The 18,647-nt window shown below is 45.2% G+C and overlaps 1 protein-coding gene and 1 non-coding gene across 3 annotated transcripts in view; one reads left to right on the forward strand and one right to left on the reverse strand.

Annotated features, from left to right (window-relative positions):
• Positions 1–18,647, forward strand: part of Pcgf5 (polycomb group ring finger 5) — a 120,288-nt gene that overhangs the window by 15,246 nt on the left and 86,395 nt on the right. The gene's annotated exons all lie outside the window — the stretch shown is intronic.
• LOC121826931 (U6 spliceosomal RNA) lies at positions 4,905–5,011 on the reverse strand. Its single transcript, XR_006069092.2, has one exon. It is a non-coding gene; the product is annotated as a U6 spliceosomal RNA (small nuclear RNA).

Here is an 18,647-nt window from a genome sequence, read left to right on the forward strand (position 1 = left end):
AAAGCTACTGGATGGTATTTTTAAATCAAAAATATGGGAATAAATCAAGGAAGAGTAATATACGGTATTCCAGAAACATGTAACTAAACAGAAGGAAAAAGACCAAAGAAAACTCTAGAATGACAGTTAAAAAAAAAAAACCAAAAAACAGTCTAACAGCCCTAGAGGGAAACTGTCCAGGTCAGAGAAGTGGCAGGCTGGCTTTTGGAAAGAGACTTACATGAATTTCCAAGTAAAAGCAGAACTGTTGGGCAACCTGACACTTTTGACCAAGTGTAAAAAGCCCTTCAGAGGGGCTTGCTATTTCCAAGGGCTTGTCAATTAAGAACTGTCAAATGAGGTTGGTGGAAGGCAATTATAAATGGCCTTACAAGAAACATAGTATTTACAAAGATCCCAAAGGTGGTAATCACTGCTGAGCTAGTTAAAAGTAAGGCTGTGCTGTGCCTGGGAGAAGTGTGCACACCTTTAATCCCACCATGCCTTTAATCCGAGCACTCAGGAGGCAGAGGGAGGAGGAATTGGGGTCTCTGAATCCAAGGCCAGCCTGGTCTATATCGGGAGTTCCAGGATAGCCAAGGCTACATAGTGAGACCTTGTCTCAAAAACATAAAAGAAAAAAAAAAAAAAGTCTGCACAGCTATACTATAACAGAAACTCCCTAAATTGCGATTTAAAGGAGAAGCTAGTCACTTTTTATTTCATGTAACAGTTCAGGGTGAGCGAGCATTTTGAGGGGTTGATGTGCCTGCTTTTACAAAGTCATTCACCCCCCCCCTTTCCCCACCCTCCACTCTCTGTGAAGGCTTGCCCTCATCTGTAGAGTTAAACCTGGTCAGTCAGTGTTTACGTTCTGGATTGTAAGAACAAGGGCATGTTTGGAAGTGTAGCTTATCACTTTCACTTCTATTCAAATAGCAAGAACGAATTACGTGGTCATACCTACAGGCAATATTCAGAATTTTTAACAACCAACTGGTAGCCAGGCCACTGGCATGTCAGAACAGGGGCCGCTGTAGAGTAAAGGCAAGTTTTGAAGGCTGTCCCTGCTGGAGCAGATGTTAACCCTTTATTTGCTGAATTGTGGTGAATGGTGGGTTGGAGGTCAAAACACCAGCTACCATCAGCTGTAATGGAAGTGTTGAAATAACAGTTGGTGCAGCTACGTTAAGATACGTGAACCCAATGCGGCCACTGGCCATACTTGACTCCAGAAAAGATTGACTACTATAGATGACCAGGAGGGGACGAGTTTGCATATAATGGGACATCGGAAAAAATATGAATAAAGGTCTAGAATTAGTATATCAATAAATTTTACAATATGCATATTGTTAGGAATATAAAATGAAATAATTAGATGAAAGAGTTAAAGAGTTTTTGTTTAGTTTACCTTTGGGATCGAGTGGGAAGTGAGGCAGGATCCTGCTGTTTTTCATTTTAAACTTGGTAGCACACTTTGAATTTCTTAATAATTTCCATGGGCTAGTATAGCAAAAACTAAAATCAGTAAGAAAAAGGTAATGTCGTGGTCAGAAGGGATTGGAGATTGACCTGGAGCCTCAGCTCTAGAAATGTGTATATTAAGAGATAAGACACACGTTTGCTTTGAAGTTAGAATTCTCTGCCACGGCTGTGAATCCAGCACGGCTCATTCCGTCTAAGAACCGTTTGGGTGAGCTTTTACAAATGATTTCCCCAGCCCCAAACTCGGATGGGTTTGGCTTTGGGCAGACCCCAAGGAACCAGTTATTTTAAAAAGCTTCCAAACTTCTCCTTTGCAGCAGGGGCTAACTCCTCTATCCAAGTGGTATTTAAACATCATTGCTTTCTAAAACGCCTGCACTCTCTCATCCTGTTCTCACTTTGAATATTCTGTCAGGGGCTGATGGTCATTTTTGCAAAAGTTGCTTATCTTTATCTCAGATTCTCTGTGCAGAAATTTTAGGGTCCAAACTCAGGTAAATCTGAACGTACTGTGATTTTTCTCCTGTCTTTACCTTAAGTGCTGCCTCTTGGGGCTTCCTTAGCTGCACCCTCAAGTTGCCCCCCAGCTTTGTCTCTGTGGTTAGGTCTGATTTCTCTCAGCTAACGTCTGACAGGAACCCACCAAGAACAGCAATTCTGACTAGCTGGCATCACCGGAAGTTCGCATAGCTAATTAGCTTCACCAAAGGAATTCTGAGAAAGAAAGGGTCATAAGAACTCTGGTTTTCCAAGGTTAGAGAGCTTGCGGCATTGGACTGTTGACTGAAGAAATTGTGGGAAAAGCCAGGCGGTGGTGGCGCATGCCTTTAATCCCAGCACTTGGGAGGCAGAGCCAGGTGGATCTCTTGAGTTCGAGGCCAGTCTGGTCCACAGAGTGGGTTCCGGGACATCAAAGACTACACAGATACACAGAGAAACCCTGTCTCAAAAACAAACATAAAAAAGGAAATTGTGGAAAAGAAGAAGTGTTTATTGTGTAGATGAGACAAATATTCTGTACACTAGAAAAACTTGTAATTACAAACAGAAGTTTTCTCCATGGTTCCATTCCCACGGCAAAGAGTCACCTCATGAGGCAGGTGTGTAAGGGACCTAGCAGGACTAGGTCTTGCTTCTGATACTTGGTCCATGCTCAGGGAGAGTCCAGGCTGGTGACTGGGGATTGCTTTATATTTATACATACTTAATATGAGTAGGCCAGTGTAGTCTCTTGAGTCAGTGGTTCTCAACCTTACAGCTCCTCATGTTGTGGTGACCCCCAACCATAAAATTATTTTCATTGCTACTTCATAACTGTAATTTTGGCACTTTATGAATCGTAAAGTAAATATCTATGTTTTCCGATGGTCTTAGGTGACCTCTGTGAAAGGGTCGTTCGACCCACAGGTTGAGAAACACTGCTTTAAGGTGAGAGGCTGACCCTCATACAAGGTTCAGACTTTGCCCACTTGATACAAGGCAATCTGGGCCAGTGCTTTTCACAGTTGATTATGAACTCCAGTTGCTAGAATGGCATGGCATCCTCTGGGGGTTGAGAGTCTGTCCCAGGGCCTGTCTGCACTTTTGGGGGACAGAGTGCACTTAGATGCAAGGTCTGGTTAGTGGCAGATTCTCATGGTGGGTTTCACTTCAGAGTCCTGTGAGGGTTTTTAAAAAGGCTGGGATCTGGGACCGATTCGGAGTGAATAAATCATATATATACTAATAAAAATGAAGAAGGATTTTGGCAGGCAGAGAGGATGTGTTTCACGGCGTGGTCCCAGCATGCGCGAATGCGGCGACTAGAAACGGAACGGCTTAGTCAGGTGCAGGCAGAATGCAAGGGATGCAAAGTTCCCTTGCATGTGCCATGGCACACAAGCGCTGAGGTCAGAAGACAGCAGCAGGAGGGCGTCGGTTCTATCCTCCTATCATGTGGGTTCTGGGCATCAAACTTAGGTCAACGTGTTTGCAGTAAGCACCTTCACACGCTGAGCCCTATTGCTGGCCCCAAGAATTCCAACTTATTAACCACACAACTATATTCAGTTTTAATCCAGGAACTTTGAAGTGGACTCTCTCTAAGAAGTTGTCATTAATACAGTTGTTAATACAGTTATTCCCTCTTTTTCTAAGATTGCTTTTGCAATAATAATAAAGCAGTTAATTTTTAGCCCAGGTCTTTGGTTTTGAGCAAGCTGAACCACCACCTGTCAGTAGCCCTGGATGCTCCTGAGAATGGCAGTGGTCCCTCTACCAGGGTCTTAAGTCACTAAATTTGGGGAGAAGGGCAAGTAAATGTACAGAAAATATTCTAAAACTTCCTAAATAATTGGCAAAGGAAGCATATCAATGCTAGAATTCCAGCAGTGTGTGGAAATCCCACCAGTGCATATATTTATACATGAACACAATCAGATATAGTAATCACACAGATGTTTCTAAAGAAACCCCAAAGCATCGGAGTTGTCTTCGTAATGCACTGTCTGCCTGGTCTCTTGGTGCAAGAAGGGTCTCCTGAGCTGAGAGAGACCACATTCCTGTTCACTCTTCATCTTCCTGTATCACGGGACATCATCTAGGTACTTTAGGAAAGGACCATTTTTCTTCCTGCATGTGTTCCCCTGATGGCAACACTCAGCTCATCTCCGGGGACCTGCTAACTAAGAAGAATCTCTTCTTCATAGACAGCATCCACACAGTGACCGTATTCACATCTTAGAAGGTTACCTAAGGTACCTCCTGGGTTGCTACAGAATCCACACAGGAAGATTTCCAGCCATGAGTCAGAATAAAAGCGTGCCGGTCTCGTGCAGCGGCCCTTAACCCTACTTGCACAGGGGTGTCAAATCAGACGCATCTGTATCTGTAGGTGACTAATACCTGTCAGTACACACTTCAGGACCTGCCTCACCTCCATTTCATCACAGTCACTACAAATAGGTCCCAGGTCCCGTCCCAGAAGTTTCCCCTTCTTCTCCTCCCCCAAGTCTCTCAGCCCCCCCACCTCACCCCTCTCCAGATCCACCCTCCCTCTGTCTGCCCTCAGAAAAGATCAGGCCTCCCAGGGCTATCAACCAAACATCACATAATATGCAACCAGAAAACCAAGCACATACTGTCACGTCAGGACTGGAGGCAACCCAGGAGGAAAAGGGTCCCATAAGTAGGCAAAAGAAAATTCTTTTTTTTTTTTTTATTTTGGTCAGTTTTAATTCTTGTAATCTTTAAGGAATAAAAGATCAATAAGCACAATAATCAGTCAGAGCAAGTCAACAAAGAGAATGACCAATGGTCACAAGCAGTCAGCATATAGAAGATAGTGATTAAGAAATATTTAACAACCTTGTGACTTCATACTTTCAAAAATGAAGACAGCGAAGTTATTCTTTGATCAAACAAAACATAAAGCCGTAGGTTCCTTAAGGCAACTGGAAACAAATATGGAACACGTCACAGATTTGCCTGTCAGCCTTGCGCAGGGGCCATGCTAATCTTCTCTGTATCATTCCAGTTTTAGTATCCATGCTGCCAAAGGTAGCACGAACATTCTTCTGTTGTGCAGACTGCTATTGACAATTTTCTCCTCTCATTTCCCTTCACCTCCTGACACCTGGTCATCTCCCTCCATTCTTTCCCCACTATCAGTGCATTTACTGTGCCACAGCCATGACCTGTTAGGCTTTTCTCCCCCATATTGTGCATTCAGCAGTGATTAAATTGTGAACTTTTTTTTTTCTTTTTTCTTTTTCTTTTTTTTTTTTTTTTTTTTTGGTTTTTTTCGAGACAGGGTTTCTCTGTGTAGCTTTGGAGCCTGTCCTGGATCTCACTTTGTAGACCAGGCTGGACTCGAACTCACAAAGATTTGCCTGGCTCTGCCTCCCCAGTGCTGGGATTAAAGGCCTGCGCCACCACTGCCCGGCAAATTGTGAACTTTTTATCTGGGTTTGTAACCTATAGTCTAACAACACGCAGTTAGCATGTGTAATAAATGTTAGGCAAATGAATAAAAGATTTCTCTGTAAAGTATTGAGAATCTGCACTTGTCTGGTTGGGGTTCAAAATCAATTCCACTTAGAAATATATAACTAAAAGGTGAATTGCTTTTAATTTTTATTATGTCTTTCCCTACCAAATATAAGTTTATAACACGTTCTTTCCAAATAGTCACAGACATACATATGCATAAATGTAGATATACCTATCTGTACAAAAATGGGTAAAGTAAAAACCATCAAATACTATTTATAAATATTAAATATCTGAGGTTAAAAAAATCTTAAAAAAATAAGCTGGAAAAATACCAGGCGTTGGTGATGCACACCTTTAATCCCAGCACTCAAGAGGCAGAGGCAGGTGGATCTCTGTGAGTTTCAGGACAGTCAGGGCTACACAGAGAGACCCTGTCTTGAAAAAAAAAAAAACCAAACAAACAAAACAAAAAACCTCCATAGAGGTCTGCACGGTGCTCATGGCTTATCTGTTTTCTTTCATGAAGCCTCCTTGGCTGAAAGCAAATCGGCTAAAGTCTAGAATCACGTGAGCCAGAACGCAACGCATCTTTGTTCAAGTTACACTGAAATCTTAACTATAAAAAAAAAATCTTAAGGGTTTTTTTTTCAATCATGAAAACCCATGGAAATTTTAACCACTGAAAACAGTTTTATGTAGTTTACAAATAAGAGCCAGACAGAAATTAACATCTACCTTTTTTTTTTTCTGCAGTGATTCCTTAGCTTATTCGGGCTGCTGTAACAAAATGCCAGAAGCTGGGTGACTTAACAAACAACAGAAGTTTATTCTTTACAATTCTAGGGGCGGGGAAGCCCAGGATCAAGACATGAGCAGCTGATGTGTGGTGAGGGCGAGGTTTCTGGTTTCTAGCATGTACTTTCTTGGCTGTGCCCTTGCATGGCAGGATGGAACTAGTCCATGGCTCTCTTTGGTGAAGGCATGCATCCCAGCTGCACCCTCATGATGTAATGCCTTCGGAAGGCCTCACCTTCATAGGGTCACCTTGGAGGTTAGGATTTCGTTGTATGGGTTTTAGGGGTGCAGACATTGAGGTCATAAAGTGTAATGATTCCACATCAGTCCTGCAGAGTGAGGAGACATAGCGTGCCCTTCCTCTTTAAGCTTTAGTTTCTCCTTGTATAAGATAGAGGATTTGGTTCAAATTACTACCAAGGTCATTTTGACTCAAGTGTGCTTCTGGAAAGTTATGAAACACAGTCTGTAACCATGGTGAGGCTGGATGATTGGTGGATCCAAAAATACATTATTTTCTCCTTCTCCCGAACAGCAATGCTTTCCCATTGAGTAAGTCACTCTGTGTATATTCCCTTAATAAACCAATTTCTTGATTTTTTTTTAAAAAGAAAATACCAGCTGCTTAATAGTGAATGGAAGAGCATTGAGAAACACCAAACAAATGAGCTCTTGCCTCTGTATTAAATATAGATCTGCATTATTGCACTGTTTTTCTTCCCTGTTGTAGGTATTCAGAATGCAGTGGGTGATGATTTGATAAATTTAGAAACTACTTCACATCAATTCCTGCTGCCTCTGTGTTTATGTGAGAATCTCATTAAAAATATATATGATTTATTCTCTTAAAATATGATTTCCTTCATTTTTGCCTTTCTACGGGCAGCATTTTGTGTCTATAAATACGGATTTCTGTCAAGAACCTTGCATCGATGGTCATTCTTCTCCATTAGCATCTAGGTAATCTGCTTAGACAGTACAGCATTTGACCCTCTTGGTTTGCTGAAGTGTGGTCTCATCAGTTTGACCTTGCGCACTGGTGTCCTGAGCAGCCCTCCCAAGGGCCACTGTGATGCTGCAAGGCTTGTGGCCGTGCTCCTTGGGGACTGTCCCCTGTCAAGAGCACTGCTCCTGAAGTGAGGCATCCTGACCTACTTGGGACAAGTCTGAGATGGACAGGCAGTGTCTCACTGGTTGCTAACATACACTTCGGACAGATTCAGTCCTCCAAAGTTAAAGGAACATTGCCCAAGAAAAGCCAGCTGTGCCCCTCCCATCACTCGGGAGGTGGAGACCGGAGGGTCCAGAGTTCCAGGCCAGCCTTAGAAGCAGTCTGGACTGCATGAGACGCTGTGACAAAACAAGGCAGAGAGATTTGATTTTTCTCACTGTTTTAGTCTGCAATAGTATGTCTGACTAGCTGTGTGAGATGAGAGGGTTGCTCACCTTCTCTGAGCTTCAGTTCCATGTTCTAATACACCTGGGTCTTTTTTTTCTAAAATGCATTTGGTTCTAAAACCCAGTTATGTTCATCTCATGGCTAGCTCCCCCGACTCTTGCCCCCTTCCTTTCATTCCTTCTAGCTTCATTTAAGCTTGCTGGGGGCCAGTCTGTGCTTTAAACTTAAGCAGCTTTCCCTTGTTTCTAGTGGTTCTTCTTTAGATCAGTGTGGCCCAATTTTTCAGTTTGTAGAGATTTTTAGAAAGCATTTATTACTAATTTAGTCCGTTTATTTTCTAGACATGTTGAGATGAGGCTAACTCAACAACTCAATTTGCTTTGCTTTTCTACTTGGATAATGGTCTAAAAAAAAAACCATACTTACTCTTATAGAAATTATAATTAGACACACTTCCCCCAGCAGGCATTTCTGTACGTCTTTGTCAATGAGAATGAAGCCGATTAGATGCTATTGACAGAAGTTACAGGATATCCCAAGAGAAACAGTGTTGGCCATGTACCCACCTGCCTTGCCATCGCTGCAGAATCTATTCTGCTTAGTACTTCCAAGCTGGTAAGAGCAAAGAAAGGTTGACAACCACAAAACCCTGTAGAAATGGGTTAGATGATAGTCTTAGGATAGGGCCACTTACTCGTTAAAGAAATGCCTATCGCATTGTCTGATAGGTTGTCTTTGGCATATTGTCATGCACAACAGACATTCTTAACCTTACAGAGTTGATTTTTCTAGTATTAGAAAACAGAATTCTCAGTAAACACAGGTATTACTATGTTTTTCACAAAGTAGTACAAGCTGTGGAAACAGGAGAACTGGAGCAGAAAAGGAGGAATCCAAGGGAAATGGGGAGCGGAGAGCTTGGCTATCGTATAAGTACCTGTGAATAGGTTAAACTTCCAGGCTAAACAGACTTCCTGGGTGCAATCAAAGTTAAGTCTTAAACTAGGAGATGCCCCTTAAAGTAGAAAAATCACACTGGTTAGTGTATGGAAGTGTCAAGACGTTGGCGTGCTCTCATTCCAAATCAGCATCAAGGGGCCCATGGGGAAGCATAAGAAGGACAGGGAACAGTCTTGAGGAAATAGATCAGCTTTCCACTCACTGCCCCCCAGAGACCCAACGGAGACTGAATCCAGCCGAAACCCAGAAGCAGGCAGAAGCAACCCGAAGAAGATGCTTTCGGTGGGCTTAAGCGAAAGACTCAGCTGATGCTGCAGCCGGGCTTGTGACCCACAGAACTGAGATAATAAGTGGTTTGTTTGAGGCTCCTCTTTTTGTGGAGCTTTGACCTATCAGTAATTGAACGCCCGCAGGGTAAGGGAGCTGGCCAAGAGAGCCCTAGGCAAAGAGAAAGCCAGAACCACGTTCCAAGGTGGTAGACCTGGGGGATGGAGGGACTGCAAGGTGGTCTCTGTGACTGGAATGCAGAAAATGGGGTTGAGTGGGAAATGAGGTCAGAAAGGGAATTTAGCAGAGACCATACAGGACTCTGGCTTTTATTCCAAGGGAGCAATGGGGACATTGCATGTTTTCATCACAGAAGCAATCAACTTATTTAGCTTAAAAAAAAAAAAATCTTACCGGCTGCTCTGAAAATAGACTCCAGGAGAGAAGCAGGAAGGCCAGTTAGAAATGATGGCAGGATTCCTAGTGCAAGATGGTGGCAGCTCAGATCAGTAGTAAGGGAGATGATAAAGTGTAGCTAGAGTTTTCCTGCCTTGTCCACAGTCAGGACAAATCTTTGTCACCCGCCAGTCCCATAGCCGCTCAGACCCAACCAAGTAAACACAAAGACTTATATTGCTTACAAACTGTATGGCCGTAGCAGGCTTCTTATAGCTTAAATTAATCCATTTTCATAAATCTATACCTTGCCACGTGTCTGGTGGCTTACCGGCGACTTCACATGCTGCTGGTCATGGCGGTAGCTGGCAGTGTCTCTCTGCCTCAGCCTTCTGCTTCCCAGAATTCTCCTCTCTCCTTGTCCCACCTACTTCCTGCCTGGCTACTGGCCAATCAATGTTTTATTTATTGACCAATCAGAGCAATTTGACATACAGACCATCCCCCAGCAATAAAGTGACAAGGCTAGGTATATTTTAAAGGTAGTCTGTTTCTTTATGACTTGGATGCGGGGGAGAATCCAGAGATGCTCCCATATGACCTAAAGGATGGAGTTGCTATCAGGTGAGATGCAGAGAACCACGGGTGGAGTGTTAAAGAACAGAGTGGAGCTCAGTTTGAACATCCTGGGTAAGAGATGCGTGTCAGCCACCCAGCAGGGGGCACAGTGCGGGAGGCAGAACAGTTGGTCTCAAATATTTGACATTCTAGTCTCCATAACCTGTGGCTGTGTCACTCTTGGGTTAACCTTGAGATGGCAGGTTATCTAGGTGGCCTCGCCTATTTGCACCAGTCCCTAAAAGCTGGAAACTTTCACGTGGTGGCCAGAAGCCGAGGCAACTGGAGAAGTGATCAGAAGCACCATTGCCGAGTGAAGATGGAGGAAGGAAGACATGGGCCTGAGCATGTGCATGGCCTCTAGCAAACAGACGTGGCCCAGAAGCCTGTTCTCCCCGGCATCCTCAAGACCGCCAACACCTGACCATACAACTACAAAATAATAAAAGTTAACTTGGGTAACTCACTACAGTAGCCACAGAAAATCCACAGAGTAAGCAGTTGGATATAAAAATCCATAAGAAGAGAGAGGTAGACATTTGAAGGCGCAGAGGTAGCTTTGGAAGCCTTAGCTGAAGGAGATCTCCAGGACCATTTATTGACAGGATAGAGAGACACTTCTTATCTACTCCCTGCTGGCCAGGTGCTCCATGCAGGGTCTTCAGTGTATTTCAAGACTCCCTCTCCCTCTCCCTCTCCCTCTCCCTCTCCCTCTCCTCCACACTCTCTCTCTCTCTCTCTCTCTCTCTCTCTCTCTCTCTCTCTCTCTCTCTCTCTCTCTCTCTGTGTGTGTGTGTGTGTGTGTGTGTGTGTGTGTGTGTGTGTGTGTCAGAGTGGCTCAGTGGGCTTCTCCTGGTATTCCATATGATGGTGGCTGAGTAAGGCCAGAGTAGACAGTGTAAGAAGAGGGTGAAGCTGAAATGAGATACTGGCAAAGGCTGGACTGAAAAAGTGTGCCAAGAGATTTGGGGGAGGAAATAGTGCCCAGTAGAGAAATGTACTAATTGAAACAAACAAACAAAAAACCTTCTGCTAAAATTTAAACAAAACATAACCTGTCCTGGGTTAAATCTTTAGAGATGTATTTTTTTTTATGTGTATTGAATGTTCCACTGCATGTTTGTCTGTTCACCACATGTGTGCCTGGTGCCCTTGGAGGTCAGAAGAGGATATCAGAGTCCCTGGAACTAGAGTTAAAGGGTGTTGTGAGCCACTACTTGGATGCTGGGAACCAAGCCCGGGTCTTCTGTGAGAGCAACAAGTGCTGTTAACCACGGAGCCATCTCTCCAGTTCCCAGGCATGCATTCCGCCATACAAAGTTCAAGTTGTAGTATGTTCAGTGTGTGTGTGTGTTGAGGATAAAAACCAGGGCCTTGCACATGTTAGGCAAATTTCCTACCGCTGAGCTGCACCCCAGTCCTTGAGGGTTCCTCTGCGTAGTTTTGGTGCCTGTCCTGGATCTCACTCTGTAGACCAGGCTGGCCTCGAACTCACAGAGATCCGCCTGACTCTGCCTCCCGAGTGCTGGGATTAAAGGCGTGTGCCACCACTGCCCAGCTAGCTTTGACTTTTTAAGCAAAATATCCATGCATATGTGTCAAAAGACCTAAGCACTCATGGCACCGTGGAAACTCAGAGCAAAGTTTCATGCCCCCACCCACCCCTCACCAGGGCCTTCCTGTTGATTGTGATACCTTATTCCTTGTTATCGCAAAACCTTCCCATGGCTTCAGCCATGCAAGTTTTTGTTTGGGTTTGGTTTGTTGTTGTTTTGTTTTTCCAGACAGGGTTTCTCTGTGTAGCCCTGGCAGTCCTGGAACTCTCTGTGTAGACCTGGCTGGCCTCTGACTCACAGAGATCCACCTGCCTCTGCCTCCCAAACACTGGGATTAAAGTCATGCACTATCATGCAAGTTTTAACAGAAGTGTTATAGCATCCCGGAGGAACCTTCCATAGTACTGTAACAAAATACCACACACTACTCTTGGCACATACAGTCACCCCGCTCCTTCTCAGTGAAAACTCATTTACTGGCACACCTGTGTCCTTGCCATTTGACTCTGTCCACAGCTACATCACACACTCATTCAGACTCATGTTCTCATTCATATTCCCACCATTCCCTGTGTAGCTTGAAAACAGCATCCCCCTGCCCTCAGACGACCCCCATATGGAAGGAGCCAATTCCATACTTGTTGACTACACAGTTTTCCTGATTGTTACTCATTGCTCAGCCCACCCCCACTCCCATGGTCTGGTTTTGTGCCAGCTCATGAAGTCACGTACAAGCTAAGGACCACTGAGGCATTGGCATTCACAGGAAGACAGGCTATGGTTCTTCCCTGAAGCTTCCAGGTTATTGCTTCCCTGTGCAGGATGAGGAGACACTCCTGTCTTTTTGCCAAACAGGCTAATAGCATGATGTAGTTTCTAGGTAAGAAGTGGATAAGAGACTGGATTGACCACAGTGTTCTGGTTATCTGATGCTGTGTATCAAATCACCCCAAAGCTTAATGACTTCAAACAACGGCAATCATTTGTTATCTCCCACAGTTTCTTGAGTCTGGAATTTGGCTGTATAGTCTGGCCCTGTTCCACATGGTATTCACAGTGTAGATGCAGCAGCTCTGGGCCAGATTCATCTACAGGCTTGTTGATGTGTCTGGTGCCTGATCTGAGATAGCTGGGTTCTTCAGGCATGTTTCCCCGTCTGTCTGTGTGACCGCTCTGTGGCCTATTATTTTCCAGGAGTGTCTGCACCGACGTATAGCTGTGGAAAGGAAGATCTCCACAGGCAGTGGCAGCGTCGCAGAGAGCACTGACATTTATGGAGGGCTTGCTGCTGTCCAGGCATTGTGCAGAGTGTTACGTCTGTGTTACATTATTTAACCCCTAGCAGGTATGATTTATAAGGTAGCCTGCTTTTTACAGTGTAGGCATGGAGGAGAGTCAGTGAGGTTAAATGACGGTTTTAAGCTCACAATGGACTTCGGGGTTTTGTGATAAAAGGGCTAATGATGGAGAGTCAGTGGGAGCCTTGCTTCCAGAAAGAAGGAACCACAGCTTTGCTGGTGGCTCTGTCAGTTCCTTCTGAGTGGCCCCCCACCCCCACCCAGTACAAGCACAGCCCCCCCCCTTTCCCCTCCCCTGCAGGATCAAAGAACTTCTTTTTGTTCGATCACATTTCAATAATGTTTTCCTACTCCTGTTTTTCCATTGAAAATATAAATCACTTTTGTTATAACTGGAACCAATGAATTGATCTAGAAACTTGAGTATTATGAAAAGACACCCAAACTGATTTTTTAAAACCAGGAGTCAACCATTGTAGCACACACCTTTAATTCCAGCACTCGAAGGCAAAGGCAGGCAGATCTCTCATTAGTTTTTACTAGTGAATTCCAAACATTTTTTTTTTTTTTACAACCAGAGGCCACACCTGAGACTTACCTGGGTAGGTGGAAACCCTAGTGCGAATGGGAGAATAAGTATCCTTCCCCACAGCCCCCTTCCTGCCTTGAACAGAACCACCCCTCCCAAGTACTATTCTGCCTCAATATCATTATTATAACAGCTTCTCTTGGATACTCTTATTGAGCACGTGATTAGTGAATGAATTTCATACATTTGAGCCCTCCCAAATGGCTGCTGGGTCTGTGTTTTTTCCTTGAACTTTGCCATCAGTCTTTAGAAAAGAGAAACATAATTTGGTTTGGGGACCCGTTCTAAATGTCCCCAAAGAGATAAAATATATGTTGTTTTGTCCTCACAGTAGTAGGTCAAACGCACACCTGTGTGTCCTTGTCTGGGTTCACACTGTCATTCATGAAGGACATTCAGGATTTTTCCAAGATGGTGTGTTGATTCGTTGTGTTAATTATACACTGTAAGTGGGACTGGGAGAATTGCTTCACCAACAGGCCCAACAGACAGACAAGCACTTCCTCTCACAGAGCCTGAATCCTTAGGGGTTGAGAGTGAGCTCACAGCGTGTTTAACTGGTTAGGTTGTGAGGAATAGTATGTAAAACTGAAACCCTGGAGAGGGCTTGTTGCTTGCTTCTCTCATTGCGGTGACGGTGACAGAACAGTGACAGACAGGAGGGGGACCGTGCTCACAGTTCAGGGACATGGTATATCACGATAGGAAAGGTACGGTGACTCCACGGTGGCAGGGGTATGCAGTGGCTGGTTACGTTATGGCAGCAGTCATGAAGAGACAGCCCCAAAGGGGTGTCATAACCTTGAGTCCCACCCCAAGGGACCTCTTTCCTCCAACTAAGCTTTAGAAAGTTCCACAACTTTCCAACACAACACCACCATCCGTGGACCACGCGTTCCAACACGAGCCTCGGGGACATTTCACATTCCAACAGTAACCCAGGGAAACTGGAGGGTCAGATTACATCATTCTACCCAATTATGTCCCCAGGGTTTTCCACCTTCAAGCAGAAGCCAGAAGGCCCTGTCCGAGCCAGCCCTTCTGCTCCTTCTCAACCACATTGGTCTCCTCACTGCGGGGGGGACCTTGGGCGCCAGCATTGTCCTTGTTCTTGGTACTTCACTTCCTCTTTGCGTGGCCACCCTCCTTCAGATAAAACTAACCCCTCCCCTCTCTGCGGACTCCACCCAGACTCATCAACTTAAGTATCAGTCTCTCTGCGACCACCCTCCACACGTCTGATCTCTTAGGCACAGCGCAGCAGGGGAGGTGGTGGGTATCAGCAGCTGGACACAACCATGAGCAAAGCTCCGTCACCACCTCTCCTGCTCAGAGCAAATCTGACCATTGCTGGGGACCCAGCCCCCACCCCACCCCCCACCCCCCACCCCCGTGCCTTCGGCTCCGGGGAAGGTTCTCTGTAAAGGTCCTGCCTGGTGACAGCACTCCGGGGATCCCCCTGGGCTCTACAGTAGAACCAGTTCAACCCTGCACTTAACTGGGAATTTCCACGTGACATTTGGCCTCTCCCCGCTGTGGCCCACACTCTGTGGATTGGATGGAGTTTCTCGAAGTCGGGGGTCCTGTTTCAGATCGGGGTGACTCTACCCCAGGAGTCTTGGCTGGGTATATCCGGTCCGTGTCCCATTGTCAGGGAGTCCATCCTAGCCCTTCTCAGACGCCTCTCTTACATCATTGTCTCTGGCTGCCTCAGCTGTGTTCTCCGCTTTCAGTTTCACTGGCTGCTCTGACCTTTTATGTCTTTCTTGTTTTGTTCAGAAACTGAAACTGCATCTCAAACCTAGCAGGTCTGTGTCTGCCTCATTCCATTCTGTTAAAACCGCCGCCACCGCGCTCTCCTCTTCCCCCACTCTCTTCCTGATTCCAGAGCATCAAGAAGGGGCCACTGTCTCCACCAGCAAAGTTTTCTTGTCACAGGTTTGGTTCTCGCAGACTCAGGGTGGTGGTCTTCGTGTAAGAGAGACAGGAAGGAGGGACTGGGAAAATATCTCAGTGGGTAAGGCTGCTTGTTGTATAAGGATGCAGAGCTGAGTTCGGATCTCAGGACCCATGAAAAAAGCTGTGTTTGGCCGTGTGTGTGTCTCTGTCTGTCTGTCTGTCTGTCACCTCAGTCCTGTGGCAGGTAGAGGCAATAGGATCACTGAGGCTGCCAGCCTAGTTCCAAATTCAGTGAGATATCCTGTTTCAAAGGGGGGAGGCAGAGACCAATAGAGCAGGATATCCAATTCCTCTTCCAGCCTTTGCATGTCTATACATGCATGTACTTATGCCACATACAGACACTTCACACACACACACACACACACACACACACACACACACACACACACACACACACTCACACTCACTCATGGGGTGTTGGGGTGGTGAGGGGAGAGACAAAGGAAAAATTAAGCTGCTATACCAGCCTCACTGGGAGTCTGAGCTGGAATAGCTCTTCAGACCTCTCTGGACTGAGCTGTCATAGCCAGGCCTTTCTACCAGCCCCCCTCAGTCATTGCATGTTGGTCACCCTGAGAAAGTGACCTGGGCAAAGTCCATCCCTGCAGAGCCCTAAAGCACTCATGGAAGTACCGCAAGAGCCTCCTGCCAGTCCTCAGCTCTACCTGAGCACCTTCCATATTACTGTAGGTGAGACTTGGTCTCATCTCTAAGATATGATGCAGGATTTTTATTAAAAAGTAGTGACCTCTGGGGCTGGGGAGATGGCTCAGTGGTTAAGAACACTTACTGCCCTTCCATAGGACCTTGGTTTGGTTCCCAGCACCCATACAGTGGCTTACAGTGATCTTTAGCTCCAGGTCCAGGGGATCGTATACCCTATTCTGGCCTCCTTGGGCACCAGGCACACATCAGGCAAAACACTCATAAAAAAAAAATGGTTTTTTTTGTTGTTGTTGTTTTTAGAAAAAATGAAATAAACTTTATGGTCAGTCTTAGTTTGCTACTGAACTTTCATAGATGTCATTGATGAAGCCTTAGAGATGCTTATGGAGCACTCCTGTCTGGCAAATGGAGATTTGGGGTAGTAAGAAGGGAGAGGAGATCTTGGTATGGCTTTCCACAGCACAGACTCCCTCCTGTTGTTGTTTGTTTTTACTCTTTTGGGGGGTCCGCCACTCAGCTTCCAAATAAATCACACACGGAAACTTTTTCTAAATGTCAATGCCCCGCCTTAGCTTGGCTTGTGTCTTGCCAGCTTTTCTTAACTTAGCCCATCTGTCTTTCACCTCTGGGCTTTTACCTTTTCTTCTGTAACCTTACTTTCACTCTTACTCCATGGCTGGGTGTCTGACTACTTCTCCTCCCAGATTTCTCCCTTTATATGTTCTTTCTGCCTGCCAGCCCCGCCATCCTTTCTCCTGCCTTGCTCTTGGCTGTTCAGTTCTTTATTAGACCATCAGGTATTTTAGACAGGCACAGTAATACAGCTTCATAGAGTTAAACACATGCAACATGAACAAAAGTAACACATTTAAAATAATATTCCCCAACACCCTCCCATCATAAGAACTTGAGAAGCAACCTCCTGAAATGTCACCAGACAACTATGGAAGTGGGATCATGAGAGAAAAGTCACCCAAGAAAGGTGCATTCTAGAAGGACTCTGCTGTGGGGCCATGGGAACCCAGTCCCTTCAGGCACTCCAGAAACCAGTCTCCACTCTCCAGAGTTACCCTGCTCACATGGAAAGGAAACTGGGACACTGTCAATCAACTGCCCACCTATCCTTGTCCTGAGGTCCAGAAAGAAAGGTACTTCCTGTGTGCCTTGTGTTTCAACAGAATGGGTCTCCAACAAAGTCCCAGTGGGAACTAGAACAATACTGAAGTGGGTGAAGGGCAGGATACCCTGCTGTTAAACAGTTGGGGGCGTTTGGAGAGGGCTGACTAGACCTTTCATCCTGTCTTCATCTCCTACCTAGTGAACATTGGGCAGTAGGCAAATGAAGCCTTGGTTTCCTGCTCTGAAAACGGTATCGATATGGTAGAATTCAATTCACAGGGGTATTATAGGGTATTCCACAATGTAACTGATATCAAAATATCTAACTAGAGCTTGCCATGTAATATGCAGGAGCTGTGCTGCTGGTTATGATTGGCAGGTCGGAGTGAAGAGGGAGGGTCAGGTGAGAGAATGGCCAGAGCTTGGGTAAACATGCCAGACAAGAAAAGAAGCAAAAGGAGAAATTCGAAGGCCAGGGAAGGCGTCACAACTGAGAAGGGCTGCCCACTTAGAACAAAATCTCACAGCAAAACCACCAGGGGAAGCCCAGTATTTAAACACATTAACGGAGCCACTCGCTTGAACGTGGAGTCCGAACCTCGGTCCTTTGGTTTTTTTTCTCCTCCTCCAACTACCCACAGCCCCTGAGGGAATTCTGAGAAACCCTAATGCTGCAAGAACAAAACCAATTTCTATAGAAGGATGTGTAAGAAGCCACCACAACACCTCGTTTGTTCTGAATTGACTAAGTTTTCTGGGGTGGGGTGGGGAGTCTTTTCAGAGTCATCCTGGATGAAACTTTGCTTAAGTGTGTTACTTTTTTGCCCTCTGAACAAGGCTGAATGAAAACCTTGTAATCGGATGACTTTTGGTTATACTAATGAGCATTTAGTTATGGTTGTTCTGTACTTTGGCATGGCGCTTTCCAGCCTCAGAGGTTCTGAAGAGTAGGCACTCCCGGCTGCCCTGTGCTCTCAGGATTACTGTGAGCCTTGGATTGGTTGTCAGGAGTTGGAGCAGGGAATCGGGACTTGGGGACAAAGCTGCCCAGACTGCATCCCAATATGCATCTCGTTAGTGCTGTGGCCTCAAGCGGGTACTTGACCTCTGTCTCAGTTTCTTCTGCAAACTGAATAATAGTCTTACTCACTTAACGGGGTTGTGGTAAGAAGTACATTTTAAAATCTTCATGCCTTTGGAAGGATGATTTGTGTAAGGATGCTATACACGTGTGAGGATGACTGTGATGGTGGTGGTGGAGGGGTAGTGATGGATCTGTTTTATATAATTTTTCAGTCATCTGTCACATAGGATAGTGCTTAAGCCAATGAACTCTGAAGCTAGTAATAATCTGAACTTGAGTCCCACCAATGTTGTGACCTTGGGAAAGTTAATTCTGTGATACGTCAGTTTATTCATCCGAAAAAGAGAGGCTAAAATACAAATTAGTTCATAGGATTTCTGTGAAGATTAAGAAGGATAAGTTTTTCTAAAACCCCTGTTAGGACCTATTTGGCAAACAGTGAGTGGTCCTTGTGTGGCTCGCACCTTTCTTGCTCATTAGTCTTGATGTAATGTGTAGT

The sequence above is a fragment of the Peromyscus maniculatus genome, chromosome 1, assembly GCF_049852395.1.
Source record: "Peromyscus maniculatus bairdii isolate BWxNUB_F1_BW_parent chromosome 1, HU_Pman_BW_mat_3.1, whole genome shotgun sequence".
NCBI lineage: Eukaryota > Metazoa > Chordata > Mammalia > Rodentia > Cricetidae > Peromyscus > Peromyscus maniculatus.